The following is a 14276-nucleotide window of genomic DNA, read 5'->3' on the forward strand; positions in this document are numbered from 1 at the left end:
GAGTAATGCAGTGATGCAAAAGTGAACAATGAACGAGGAAAGGTGAGCACAGTAACGCTGTGCAATGGGGTAGCAAATCACCAAGCGACGCAACCCCCTTAGCCACTTAGGAATCTCTTGGGTCACTGGAGAACATGGAGTTAATGTTATAGTTACGTGCACGGTAGCTCTCGTCCAAAACATAAAGAACATTCCTTGATGGTGTGTTGGGAGTTACTGTCGATTCCGGCAATTGCAATGACTCGAAAGTTGGTAGAAACTTACACCATGTCCGAAAGGTGCAGTTCCGCACTTGAAGCAAACATACTTCTAGAATGGTCTTGCTGCTAGCCTTGAAGCATTAGCGTCGCCAGAAATTTTTGTAGGGGGGGGGGGGGTCAGATCATTTTTTAAAAAAAATAGTAGAGACAAAGGCTTTTGGAATAACCCAGCCTCAAATCAATAGGTACTTGGGGGGCAATCCTGGGGAGTAAAGACTGTTGGAGCATGGTGCTGATCACATCAGCTCCAAAATGGCTGAGATCCAGAATGTGTGGGGCCCTACCCCAACATCCCCTAAATGTGCCTTCGGGGTACGGTGCTATAAATATTATTGCTACGGATATAATTATAATTCAATAATAACTACAAACTAATAAAATATATAAATTGTATTTCAAATTTATTATTATTTATATTATTACAAAAATGTAGAGATTTTGATACTCGATCCAACAGATGAGTAAAAATCCAGCACAACTGTTTTCCATTTGTTTTCCGTTTCCTGCAGCTAGTGTACTGAAATTCATAGTTATGGTATTTTCTCATTTAATTTTACACACCTCTATCAAGAAAAGGCTTTAAAAGACAGGGGAACATTTTCCTCATAAAGATTATGTGTGTGATCTCTCACTTTATTTAATTTTTGGAAACTGTAGAATTACTTAATCATTGGATTAAATGGTAGAATATGAAAATATAACATAGTTCCCTTATTTCAAGACTCAATATCATCCACCTAATTATATTTTTAGTTACGTTATTCTGTTCGAATGTTAATTAAATTAACATCACTTATTTCATTAACATTGAAAGGACCATTGAGGATTTATCGCATGAGAACTTTCACAAGCAACTACAGGAAATAATTGTACTATCTTCGCCCCCTCCCTTAAAACTTTTACGGATCAGCCGCTGCTAAAAGACTTGCATAGAATCTCCATATTCCACTTCATCAAATTGTAATATATATATTGGGGGTGCGTGCGTGAAAGAAATAAATTGCAATCCATGAATAAATGAGGATGGTTGGTTGATTAATTTGGTGTTTTAAGTCCACTTTATGCACAGTAAGGCTAATCGTGACAGAACCTATAGTTTAAAGTGGGATTCGAACCACTATCTGCCTCCACCGGGTATCAAACCCGAGACCCCTTGATTAAAAGGCAACAACGGAATAAATGAGGAAAATGACAGATTCAGTTCCAAGAAGGTAGTTTAAAAATGCGTGGAAAATGCTTACTTTCCTCAGATGCTGGTGAACAAGATCTTTATTTGATACTAACCACCATAGATTTATATCACTGACTTCTATACGAACAATGTATTATACATGGTGAAGCAAAAGTCAAGTTACATAGGAAAACAATACAAACACATACATGGCTGATATGTAATGGATAGAGTTACAGTATATGTTCCATATGCACACCATCTGTTTGCATCCATGCTCCAATTTATCCTCCCAGCTGCGTAAGACATCTGCTATTGTGGTGGGGAGATGGAGCCTATGATCCTTTGTTTGAGGTGGTACAGGTTCTTGAATTTCATAGCGTATACGATGGTTTTACGTGTCCCCACAAGTAAAAATTCATGGGTATTAAGTCTGGAGACAGTGCTGGCTGGCTAAATTTTGCCTCACCCTGTATATTCCAGTTTCCGACATATTTTTAGTCGAAGAACAAAGAGAAGACTTTTATTTGAAATATTGCCTAGATTGGTATACTGTTACCGCCAGCCAGTGCTGTAAGACGATATTGCTTGCTTGCTGACAATAGTGTATCCAATAATCTCTGATCAAAGATTTTGTTTGACGAGAAGAGAAGTAAAGATCGCGCCACGTCATTTTCTGTCAATTGTGCCTCCAGAGACAGATCGATCTCAAATTGGTCAAAGCATCTGAAGGGACCTTTTGTGCTCAAGATGTTTTCTGTGCGTGACTCGCATCCTTGGAGTTCCCCGCTTGTTACGGGGAGGGCTGGAACGCAGCTGACAGTTCGCCGTCGATACCTTGCGCCTCTCTTGTCAGACGGAGTGAAAAATTGGAAGAAACACGCCTGTGACGCATTTCGTGACGTAAGCATACAACGCGAGTCAAGGAATATTTTCCGTTGATTCGTGATCCTGCAAAATGTTGGAAAAATCAAGTTCGTCCTAAGCCCCGTCTCGTACGCTGCACTTTCTGACACCTGGTGTAATGCAGGTACATTTCGTGTCAGGCTGGTGCAAGAAAATTTTGTTGAATCAAGTACATAGGTACATGTTGCAAGCAAGAACTTCGGTGTTCGAGTTTAGAAGATTCAACAAATACCTGTCTGCTTCTATAAATGTTCATTTGATTTGTTAGCACGAACCACATGACTACTATCGGATTAAAAAATATAGATACTCTAGTTTGGACTCTAATTAAAAATTAACTAGTAGACCTAAATTAAAATGAGTTACATCAAAATTTAGCTTATTCAATTCTGCCTTAAACTATGGTACACATTTTATTTCAAGTTTGCTTTCTATTTTACATCGTCGAGGAAACAAAAATGTGCCGTTTTTTTTAGTTTTGCAAATGGTCACTCTCCTTGAAATTCTCCTGGCCTGGGCAATGTTTGTGAGTGTCCATTGATCAATTTCATCATATCATCACTCATTCCCATCTTCGCAAATTAGCCAAAAAGTGGCACAAGAAGCGAAGTGAAATAAAGCAAATCAATCATCAATCAATCTTTGAAATTCTATAAATGGTCCGATCGTGACGAAACTTTAATACGGTGCAGGTAGAAAGGTTGTATACACAATTATTAATTTTCAGAATTTTTTAATCGGCAAAAATACCGTTCTTATCAATTTTGTGAAACAAAATTTTCTTAGCATTGTGTAGTCCTACAAATTCAATATTGGTCCTGTTTTGACCCAGTTTCCATTTCTGGAAATTAGTTTTTGGCTCGATAGCAATATAGTTAAATACTTTAAACAATGAGGCGTTAATTCTAAATAACATATTATTAATTCTTGTGTTGTAACAAGAAAGAAGGAAATAACAAAAGAATAAACTGACATGAGGAGAAAAGAATGTGAACTCTTGATTCGTTATCCCGTCGGATAAAATGTATAGTTCAGTGGTATATTAGTTCATTCTAATATATAACTAGAACAATGGTGTATTTAGTGGAGATGTGGGTTGTCCGGACCTCCAATAAAGAGCTTGCCAGGTGCTAAAATTAAAGATGCTTGTCGTATGTTTCACTAATAAAATTAAATCAGCAAAACACTCTTTTTGGTTTTGAGGTATAAATAGACCAAAATTAACAAACTTGTCAAATTATAATAATTACTCTCCACAGAACTTGGGTTTAACTTTCGATTTGACAGTGTGCATGAAAAGTTTCAGTAATAATAATAATAACAATAATGCTTTAGAATATTGCATTTCTCTAATTATGTTGACATTTATTTCCTTCGTGTAGTACAAGCTTCTCATACAAATTACTAATGAGTATTTGCTGCCATGTCTCTATTGCCTTTTGTGTACGCCTAATAGTAAAAATACATATTATTATCAATAAAATTTATTATCATTATCATTAAATATGTAATATATTAGAGATATATATATTTATATTTTTCAAGGGTCTCTCCCGAGTTATATTTCGTAGTTGCTAAAAGAACGTATTGTTGTCAAAGATTTCAACAGGAACAGTAAGTACATACTCCTGTAGAGAACCACGCTGTTTCCTTGATAAAGAGACGGTACCCAGCTCTATAAAACCTCCCCTGGTCGACTTAAACCTCTACGCAGAGACCACGAAACATATAAAGCTACACATGTAAAACTTGGATGCACAAACAAGGTTGCGAATTTGTTAAACCAACCAACTGCACAATCCAACATTACAAGGAAAAGAACTGCAGTATGCAGGTATTCTGCTAACTCATGTTCTTGTTTCGGCTTGGCTTAGAGACTGCAGTCCTATTATTTATGCAAAAGAAAGCATTGCGCAGGAAGCAAAAGCATTTCACATGCTCACATTATCGATCTAAGTTTGTATGCATATACAGTGAAGAAATTAACATCTTCACATGAGTTGAACAGATCGCAGAACACGTTAAGGATGTAAAACGCACAAGCAGTCGACTTCTAACTATTTTTTCCTGTTAATTTAGTTTTCTTACTTTGTTTGTAAGGCATATTTTGGAATATAGTACAACTACTTGGAAGTTTGCATGTACTTCAAATATGAAATTCGCGCTAAAGAATGTATAATACATAAAAGATTTATTTCATTTTTGAATTATAAATTCAGACTTTATACAGTTTTTATATATTTATACAGTTTATACTGTAGTTCTTATCATCCGCAAGAAACATTTAATATTGAGAGCCTCTGTGATAAAAGACATGCTCATGATTTCAAATTTATTTGCAAATTAGTTAATGCACAACTTAACTTTCCATACTTATGATCCAAAATTTACGCTAAGAGCACATCGTAATGCACTTAGAACTAGATGCCCTGCAATTTTTGCCATTTCTCATTTTACAAATAATAGACATCTTAAATTCCTTTCATTACAATACTACCACGATCTGTTGCTTTGTAATGACATTCTATTATCAATATAAAATGTATAATTTTACCAACTTTAGTCAGTATAAGCAATTTCATTGTAATCTTTAATGGGTATAAGTTATAGAACTGGTATTATTATTAAAATATAATTTGTGTTCTTAGTACAGTATAACCTCGTTAATCCGGACCCCGATAAGCTGGACTTAGCTTAATCCGGACAGGCAAAAGGCACAAAAAAAGCAGAATGCAAGGTATTAAATGTGGCTAGAAGTCAACAAGAGAACTTTCCAAAGAAAACACTGTCAACCACTGATGAAATTCTCTTTACCGCAGACTTTGTACTGTACTGTATAGTGTATTTAGGCCTATGCCCTTTAAATACACCATAATAAACGTGTTTTGTTGCTAAAACGGAGTTCTAATGCACTTTCTACTGTTCTTTTAGGTTATTTCAGTTAATCCGGACTTTCGTTAAAACGGTCAACTTATCCCCCATTAGTCCGGATTAACGAGGTTTTACTGTATATTTGAATATGTAGGAATCCCATTGAATTTTCTTGTGTAATTTTGAATGTATATTTCATTTTTCTGTTATACAGGGTGTACATGGTGAACCTCCGGGGTTTCGACGCAATGTTGAAAATCAGAAAATAGTTTTTAGTTCTTCGAGCGTCATGCTTGGCAGCGCTGTCGTCGATTTTGAGAAAATGGCGTCTTCTCAAGAGAAAGCATTGACAAGCCCGCGGAAGTCGATCAGGCAAGCCACCACGTAGACCAGATATCACTTCTCCCTCTGGGGGTATGTTAAGGACGCAGTTTACTCACGAAGGTGCCAAACGTGAATGCTTCGCGTGACAGAATTGTTGCTGCTATTGATTCCATCCCTGACGACGTGGTGCTGCGCGAAGTGGAGTCGAAGTGCTGTCTCAGGCATGCACACTCTTTTATAGCAGTATAGTACAACCATAAACTGAAATAAATAAATAATTTATAGATAACATAATCTCATGGAGTGAGTGCCTTTTGTACATTACAGATATTGAAACTGTGTACGTTTGTTCGTCAATAAAATAATAACAACCACATACATGAATCAACTTTCTTTGGTAAATGAAGGAGGCTATCCTGCTCAATGTAATTTCGTAGAATCCGTACAATGAAACATACAATGGTTTGATTTGATTTGATTTGTTGTTTTAAGTCCACTTTATGCACAGTAAGGCTAATAGGGACTGGACCTACAGTTTAAAGTGGGATCCGAACCAATTGTGCCTCCACCGGGTATCGAACCCAGGACCCCTTGATTACAAGGCGAAGACGGAAACATACAATGAAATCGCAAAGAAAAAGGAACGTCAGAATCTAAGGCAAGAAAAGCAGACTCGCTAACACTGAAAATGTCTCACGTTTGTTAGTTTTTGAAGTGCTTGGAAAGTTGTTGGAAAGTATGAAATGATGATTTGAGTGAAGCGAAGGTGGACTATGGGCTGCTAGGGTTACAACATTTGATGCAGTGTAGGTATTGCAGGTAAGAAACGACCTCTAGAAGTTAATAAAATTAACGAAAACAAATTTTCTTGTCCATTGAAAGAAAAGCAAATATAAAGGCTGTGCTGGTGAACCCATCCCAAATTTGAAAAAAGCCGTCTCGAACTCGATTTCTAGTATTCAGATATCATTGGTTGCGATTCCATTTTAATATCTTTAGACCAGGTCTGATTAGTCATCTATGTGCTTGCAGGTATAGTTTACAATTTATATTATATTCATTATAATTTGATCTGCATTAAATATTTTATGGAAGTGTTTCATTCACATATCCCCAACACCTACAGAAACATTTGTAGGTTAATTTTTCGTACGTAAATTTTAACTATTTTATTTCATCTGGGCATTTATAGAATAACATAGCCTGAGGTTGGGTACAACCAATGTTGCCAGTAAAGCATGATTTTCCTGTTAAATATTTTTAAAATATCCACATAGAAAAAGTTATTACGCAGTGTGAGATTCATGTCTCTATCGCTTTTTGTACAAAGGTTACGTACGTTCAAAGCCTCGGTTGAGTGAATTTTTGAACACCCTGTACATATGTAAAAAATATAGATACGTTATATGTATATCTATGTGATAATGTAGGGGTACTTATCACTGTATTTAATTTATTTGTGATGATCGTCTATGACGGTAACACAGTAAACCACATCAAGAATATAAGAATCCGCACTGTGGGAGCTACGAACAATAAAAACTAAATTTAGAACAAGTAATACGAGGCGCATCCAGAAAGTAAGTTTCCCTATTTTTTTAAGAAAAAAAAACAACAACACAGTTTCAGGAAACCATTTATTGGCAACAGGTACAGCAAAGGTTCAGCTATTTTTCAACATAGCAACCACCAGAATTGAGACACTTTTCGTATCGTGGTATCAACTTTTGGATCCCACTGTCGTAGAACTCTGCCGCCTGTGAATGGAACCAGCGTGTGACAGACGTCTTCAGCTCTTCGTCGTTGCCAAAACGCTCACCGGAGGACAGGAATTTCTTGAGGTGCAAGCAAACGTGAAAATCGCTGGGAGCCAGATCAGGACTGTAAGGTGGATGATCAAACAACTCCCAGCCAAATTCCGTCAAAACAGCTGCTGTGCGCCGAGCCGTATGTGGACGAGCATTGTCATGGAGGAGCACAACACCTGCAGTAAGCATGCCACGCCTCTTGTTTTGAATGACACGTCGCAATTTCCTTAGTGTTTCACAGTAATGGTCAACGTTCACCGTTTCACCTCTGGGGAGGAAGTCAATGTACCGACAGCGTCTGTTTGAATTTCTTCTTGACCGGAGATCCACTATGCCGCCAAAGCATTGACTGCTGCTTGGTTTCCGGGGTGAAGTGCGAAATCCACGTCTCATCGACCGTGACGATCCTGTCGAGGAAATCATCGCCGTCATCATGGTACCGTTGCAGGAATGTCAGTGCTGCTCCTGAACGTTTCATTTTGTGTTCGGGTGTCAGGTTTTTCGGCACCCACCTGGCACACAATTATTTGAACAGCAGGCTCTGCGTGACAATCTCATGCAACACGGATCGCGATATCTCCGGGAAAAGGCTACTCAACTCCGTAATCGTGAAGCGACGGTTCTCTACGATGCGCTGCCGGACGGACGCCCACTGCGCTCTTCATCGTGGACACTTTGACGACCTTCCGAAAACTGCCGACACCAGCGACGCACCATCTGCTTACTCATAATGTTCGGCCCATAGACCTCACAGAGCTGACGATGAATGTCAATTGGCGCAATGCTTTGTGCATTCAGGAACTTTATCACCGACCGAACCTCGCATGCGGCGGGAGAAGGAATACGAGCTTCCATTTCGGACCACTGCTGCCTCGCTTCTGGCATGCGGCGGGAGAAGGAATACGAGCTTCCACTTCGGACCACTGCTGCCTCGCTACTGGCGCCGGGCGGGATCTGTCCGCCTGGCATATGATTGATACGTCTTAGCTCTGCTGTGCATGCGCAATTTACACGGCTCATTATGTTTACTTTCACCGGTAAAAAATAGGGAATGTTACTTTCTGGATGCGCCTCGTAATACCAAAACAACTACGTAAAATTGTGCATCCCTTTCCTCACAAATCCTGAATCGGATTGTTTACCCTGGAGGTAATTCCCCCTACTTGAATGACACGTGAGTTAGTTAATTTGCGTTTGCTACCTTCTTCATTATTGATCGTAATTGTTTCTCAGTTAATCTCTCGGCCCTCGCAGTTCCTTCATGACCGTCTGGAAATTTAATTACGCGGCCTCCAGTGCCACAGTTCCAATTAAAAATTTTACAGCGTCTAATTGCGTTGAAGTAAGGAGAATGGCGGGTGTAAATGAAGTACAACGTTAAGTGGAATCATTGTTTGTTAAGGGTCAATTTGGGAGTATCTACGAAGCTCGTCGTCCAAGGAATGGTTTCATCACGAAGCACGTGGGTGTGTTTAAGTCATCGGAGCTTGCAGCTGATATCTTTTCTATTTTCTTTCAGTAGATTCTTAGTAAGTAACTCTTACTAAGTTACTTACTAGTGCGAACAAATAGTACTCACGTGGCATTTACTTACCTGGAGATTAATGCAAACATGTTCACATAATGGCATAAGAAGCCGCATACGGGAAACTATGAAAGATGAACTATAGATCTTTATAATTCTGACTATTGTGATAAATGTAGCCTTGTGTAGTTTGTGACGATCTTTCCTTGAGAGGAACAAGGTAACATAAAGCTTCTCGAGTTTGTGACACATGCCCGCAGTTACATTTGCACGGAGGTGAATTTAGTGACTGTTGCACGGAGAGGTCAATGTCCATGACCGTTTAATTTGCGACGATCACGCTTGCACGGAAGTGCAAAATAAACTCGTTCCTCGTCAGAAACCTTGCGAGGCGTCTTCCCCCTCCTCCACGCATGATTGGTTTACGTTCTTATCAGAGACTCCCTCGATGCGATATTCCCTTGCACTATGCAGGTCCGGGGTAGTGATACAACTTACCAGTTAGTTGCTGTCTGTCTGTAAATGAGTTGTGAAGTCTCCACATTCGTATATTTCGTCGTAAGTTGAATTTGAGTTGATTTGAAGTTGCAGCGATTAAGTCAATCAACTCCTTGTTCCCAGCAACAACGATATCCGGTTGCAACTTTCATTTCAATCAGTGAAGTTGGAGAAAGGTTCAGGAACTGGGTCTAGTGACTGCATACAGGACCGTATCAAGGTTTGTGGGGGACCCCCATTTTTTTATTATTTTTTACTAGGAGCTTTATTAGCTCAATATGTTAACCACCAATTTTCAGCAGTTGAAATTTTAGACCTGATTTTAGAATCAGTAGCCATTCACAATCGAACATATCGCAAATAGGTTTGCAGGGAGAATAGCGCAGTAAAATAAAGTAACAGGACGACAATTGTAGCGCTATAGCAGCAGTAAAATTCTGCGTCTAAATGTCTACAGTATATTATGAAGAGTGAACACCGTAACTATAATATATAGTAAATACTGAGGATGTTCAGAATGAAACAGAGAACTAAGCAGTAGACTGTACTTATGTACATAATTTATTATAAATGATATTATTTACAGTTAAGATTAAATATGTCACTACATATACAGGCTCCATCTACTGGACAATTACCGACAGGTTCATTGTGGAAATTGTAGTAACTACACTTTAAAACTAACTAACTAACTCCCTAGCCTTCTTAAACCCGAAGGTTCATGGCTGCAGCAACACAGGCCTTCCATCTTTCCCTATCTTGAGCAAGTTCTATATACTCTTTTCCATCCCTACCGATTTCCCTTAGGTCCATCTCAACGTTGTTCCTCCCTCTTCGTCTTGGACTTCCTACAGGTCTCTTACCATCAGGTTTCCCAACAAGAATCCTGTAAATTCCTCTTTCCTCTCCCATTCGTGCCACATGGCCTGGCCACCTAAGTCTTCTTGATTTAATTATTCTAATAATATCTGGACATGAATACAAATTATGTAGTTCTAAATTATGTAACCTTCTCCACTCACCTGTTTCCTCATCCCTTTTAGGTCCAAATATTTTCCTAAGGATCTTATTTTCAAATACTCTCAATTTATGTTCCTCTTTCAATGTAAGGGACCAAGTTTCACATCCATATAATACCTACTACAGGCAAAATTACGGTTTTGTATATTTTAACTTTTAGTTTCTTAGATATTAAACGAGAAGACAAAAGTTTATGAAGAGAGAAGTAACATGCATTTCCTGAATTAAGCCTACTTTTTATTTCCTCTTTAATATAATTTTCATTTGTTAATATTACTCCTAAGTATTTGAATTTGGAAACTGGTTCAAACGAGTTGATATCAATAATTAGATTTTGATTATTACCTAACACTTGGTTTCGACGTGGAAAAATATTTTAGCATTATTCTTAATTGTATTCACATCATCCCCCAGTAAGTCTACATCATCTGCATATGCTAACAACTGAGTCACACCATTTAATTTTAGTCCTTCTTTAGTTTCTTTTACCTTCCTAACAGCATATTCTAAGGCAAAATTAAAGAGCAATGGAGATAATGCATCCCCTTGTTTTAACCCATCATGAATTGTAAATTTGTCAGACATATTAATACCCACACGAATTTTACTTTCTGTTTCATTGGTGCATATTTTTATCATACTAACAAGCTTCTTAGGTATTCCAAACTCTACTAATATATTTTATAATTTATCTCTTTTGACTGAATCATATGTTTTTTTTTAAATCAATGAATAGCTGATGGACATTTTGATTATATTCCGATTTTTTTTTCAAGTGTATGTCTGATGTGAAAAATTTGATCTGTAGTTGATCTGTTACGTTTAAATCCACATTGATAATCACCTATAATTTCATTAGCATATGGGGTTAGTCTTGTTAAAAGAATGTTAGATAATATTTTGTATGTTGTTGAGAGTAGAGAAATTCCACGGTAATTATTGCAGTTCATTTTATCACCTTTTTTAAACACAGGAACAATTATGGATTCTTTCCACTGTTGAGGGATTTCTACTTTATTCCATATTAAACAAATTAATTTGTGAATTTGACATATTAAGGAATTTCCACCATATTTAATTAACTCAGCTGGTATTAAATCAATGCCAGGTGCTTTGTTATTCTTTAGCCTTTTAATAGCATCTTTAACTTCAGTCAAGTTAGGTTCTGGAACTAAAGGTTTTGCTGTGTGGACTTCATTTACTTCTGATATATCTCCTACATGGACATTTAAAAGGTCATTAAAGTAGTTCTTCCATCTATTTAGAATATCGCTTGAGTCAGCTAGAAATTCGCCGTCTTTATCTTTTATCAAGTTTACTTTAGGTTGCCACCCCTTTCTAAACTCATTTACACCTTTTTATAAATCTCTGATATTTTTATTTTTGCTGTTTGTTTCAATTTCGTTAATTTTGCTTTTCAAGTAATCTTTTTTTTTACTTCTAAACGTGCGGTTAACGTCTCGCTTTATTCTATTATAATTGTTTAGATTTGTATCATCAGAGTTATTTAACCACCTAAGTCTAGCCTGATTTCTTATTTCTATTAGATTATGACATTCATTATCAAACCATGGCTTACTTTTTCTCGGTTTATGGTATCCTATACTTTCTTTAGCTGCTGATTCTATTGTGTTCCCCATTCTTATTTACGTCTGTTTCATTTATATTTTCATCATCATTTAAATCCTGCAAGACATCAAATCTATTTGACAGTTTAATTTGGTAATCTTTCTTAAATCTTTCATCAGTAAACTTTCCTGTATCAAATTTTAGAACTTTTAGATTTTGTTGCTTATGATTTATCACTGAGAGTCTTTCTCTTAATTTAGCAATTACTAAATAATGGTCACTGGCACAGTCAGCACCTCTATGAGTACGAACGTCAATTATACTAGTATGCCTTCTCTTATCAATGAGAATATGATCTATCTGATTTTGAGTTTTACCATCTGGAGAAGACTAGGTATATTTATGGATATCTTTATGTTTAAAAGTAGTACTTTTCACAATTAAATTCTTTTAGGTTGCAAAAGTAATCAATCTTATACCATTATCATTACTTAATTCATGAAGACTTTCTTTACCAATCGTGGGTTTAAATGTCTCTTCTTTGCCAATCTGTGCATTACAGTCACCTAACAGAATTTTCATATCATACTGAGAAAATTTATCAAAGACCTGTTCTAACTCTGTATAAAAATCATCTTTAGTATTATCATCTTTATCTTCTGTTGATGCATGTATGTTTATTAAAATAATTTTACACCACCTACCCTGTAAAACTGCATATGATATCGTATCATTAATAAATTCTATCGTTTTAAGAGCCGAGATAATTCTATTATTTATGAAAAAGCCTGTTCCAAAATTATGATTTTCAATACCACCATAGAAAAAAGTATAATTTTTAGTTTTACAATTCCCTTCTCCTGGCCACCTAACTTCCTGGACAGCTACTACATCTAATTTATACTTAACTATCTCATTAACTGTACACTGAAATGCCCCAGGCCGGTAAAGGCTCAGAACATTCCACGTGCCTAATTTAATATCCTTATTCCTAACGTAGATCTTATCCTTAGTCCAGGGACCTCCCAAAGTAGTCCCCACCCGGAGATCCGAACGGGGGACTATTTTACCTAAGGAATATTTTACCTTGGGAACATCCATGGCCTTATATTGCTGTTTCTTGACATTTTTTTTTTACAGTGCATGGTTGTCAGCTCTACGCCTAACCCCCAATATGAATGGAGGAACTACTACACAAGACAAACACAAACACATTAGATAGCACAATTACTACACAAGACGAACACAAACAGATAATATTAAAAATTTGAATTTTAAATCTGAAAGTTACTGTTTGGATGATTATATTACAATTCGGGCGCATTCGGAAAGTCGCATAAATTTAATGTGTTAAATGACTTATGGCCACTGGTCATCCCACAAGTGATGTCGTGAAATTGGTGGTTTGTTATGGCATTTTCATGTGATGTGTGAAGTTTGTTCTGGTATGAAACACATGGACTGGGAGGCTGGTTTGTTCAATGAAAATAGTCTGCAGCTTGCAGATATTGCACGTGCATGATGGCTTCAAACTGCACTAGTTTGGAAAATACATTATAATTTTAACACAGAACGATACGAAAACATGCACAAGATAAGAGTACTGGAATAGATGAAGTGTCAGTGTATTAAGTTATTATTAATAAATATAATAATACGTTTAATAGATAAATAATACTTGAAATAAATCGATGAACGTATCAAGTGACAGTCCGACGTGTTGGCTTGATATTGTAGTGTACAAGGGCAAGACAATTGTTTAACGTTGAGATTCATTGTGCAAAGGCACTAAACTTCTATATTTGTAGAAAAGCACAGAGATACTTTGTTCGAAATGGAAAGAAAAAAATTGGTTGGTGCAAATAAAAATCTCGCTTCAAGTTCACAGCTTAATGTTCCCGATTGTTGTCGGGACATTGATAAAGATAGAACTACATTTGTTTGCAAGAAATGTAAAAAGCTTCTACATTATGAATGTTGTGGAGAGAGGTTTGTAGAGATTGTGAATCATTGTCTACGAATATTACATCTGATCAATATGTTTGAAGCTTTAAAGCTTTATAGCCATGAAAATTCCCAAAGGCTTACCACTTATAGTAGACACTTTTTTCTAGCCTTTTTCGCCGAAAATTTATCTACTATATCACCGAAGTCCAATTCACGAAGAAGTTCATGTTCAATGCTTAATAAACAAAGATTGGATAAGCGATCCTGTCCCATGGCAGCATGAAGCCTGTTTTTCACTAATTTCATTTTTGAGAAAGATTTTCCTCCGCTGCAGTTTGTTACCATTAAGACCAAATACATTCTAAAGAGAATTTCGA

This window comes from Lepisma saccharinum, chromosome 15 (assembly GCF_977018435.1).
Source record: "Lepisma saccharinum chromosome 15, izLepSacc3.1, whole genome shotgun sequence".
Lineage (NCBI taxonomy): Eukaryota > Metazoa > Arthropoda > Insecta > Zygentoma > Lepismatidae > Lepisma > Lepisma saccharinum.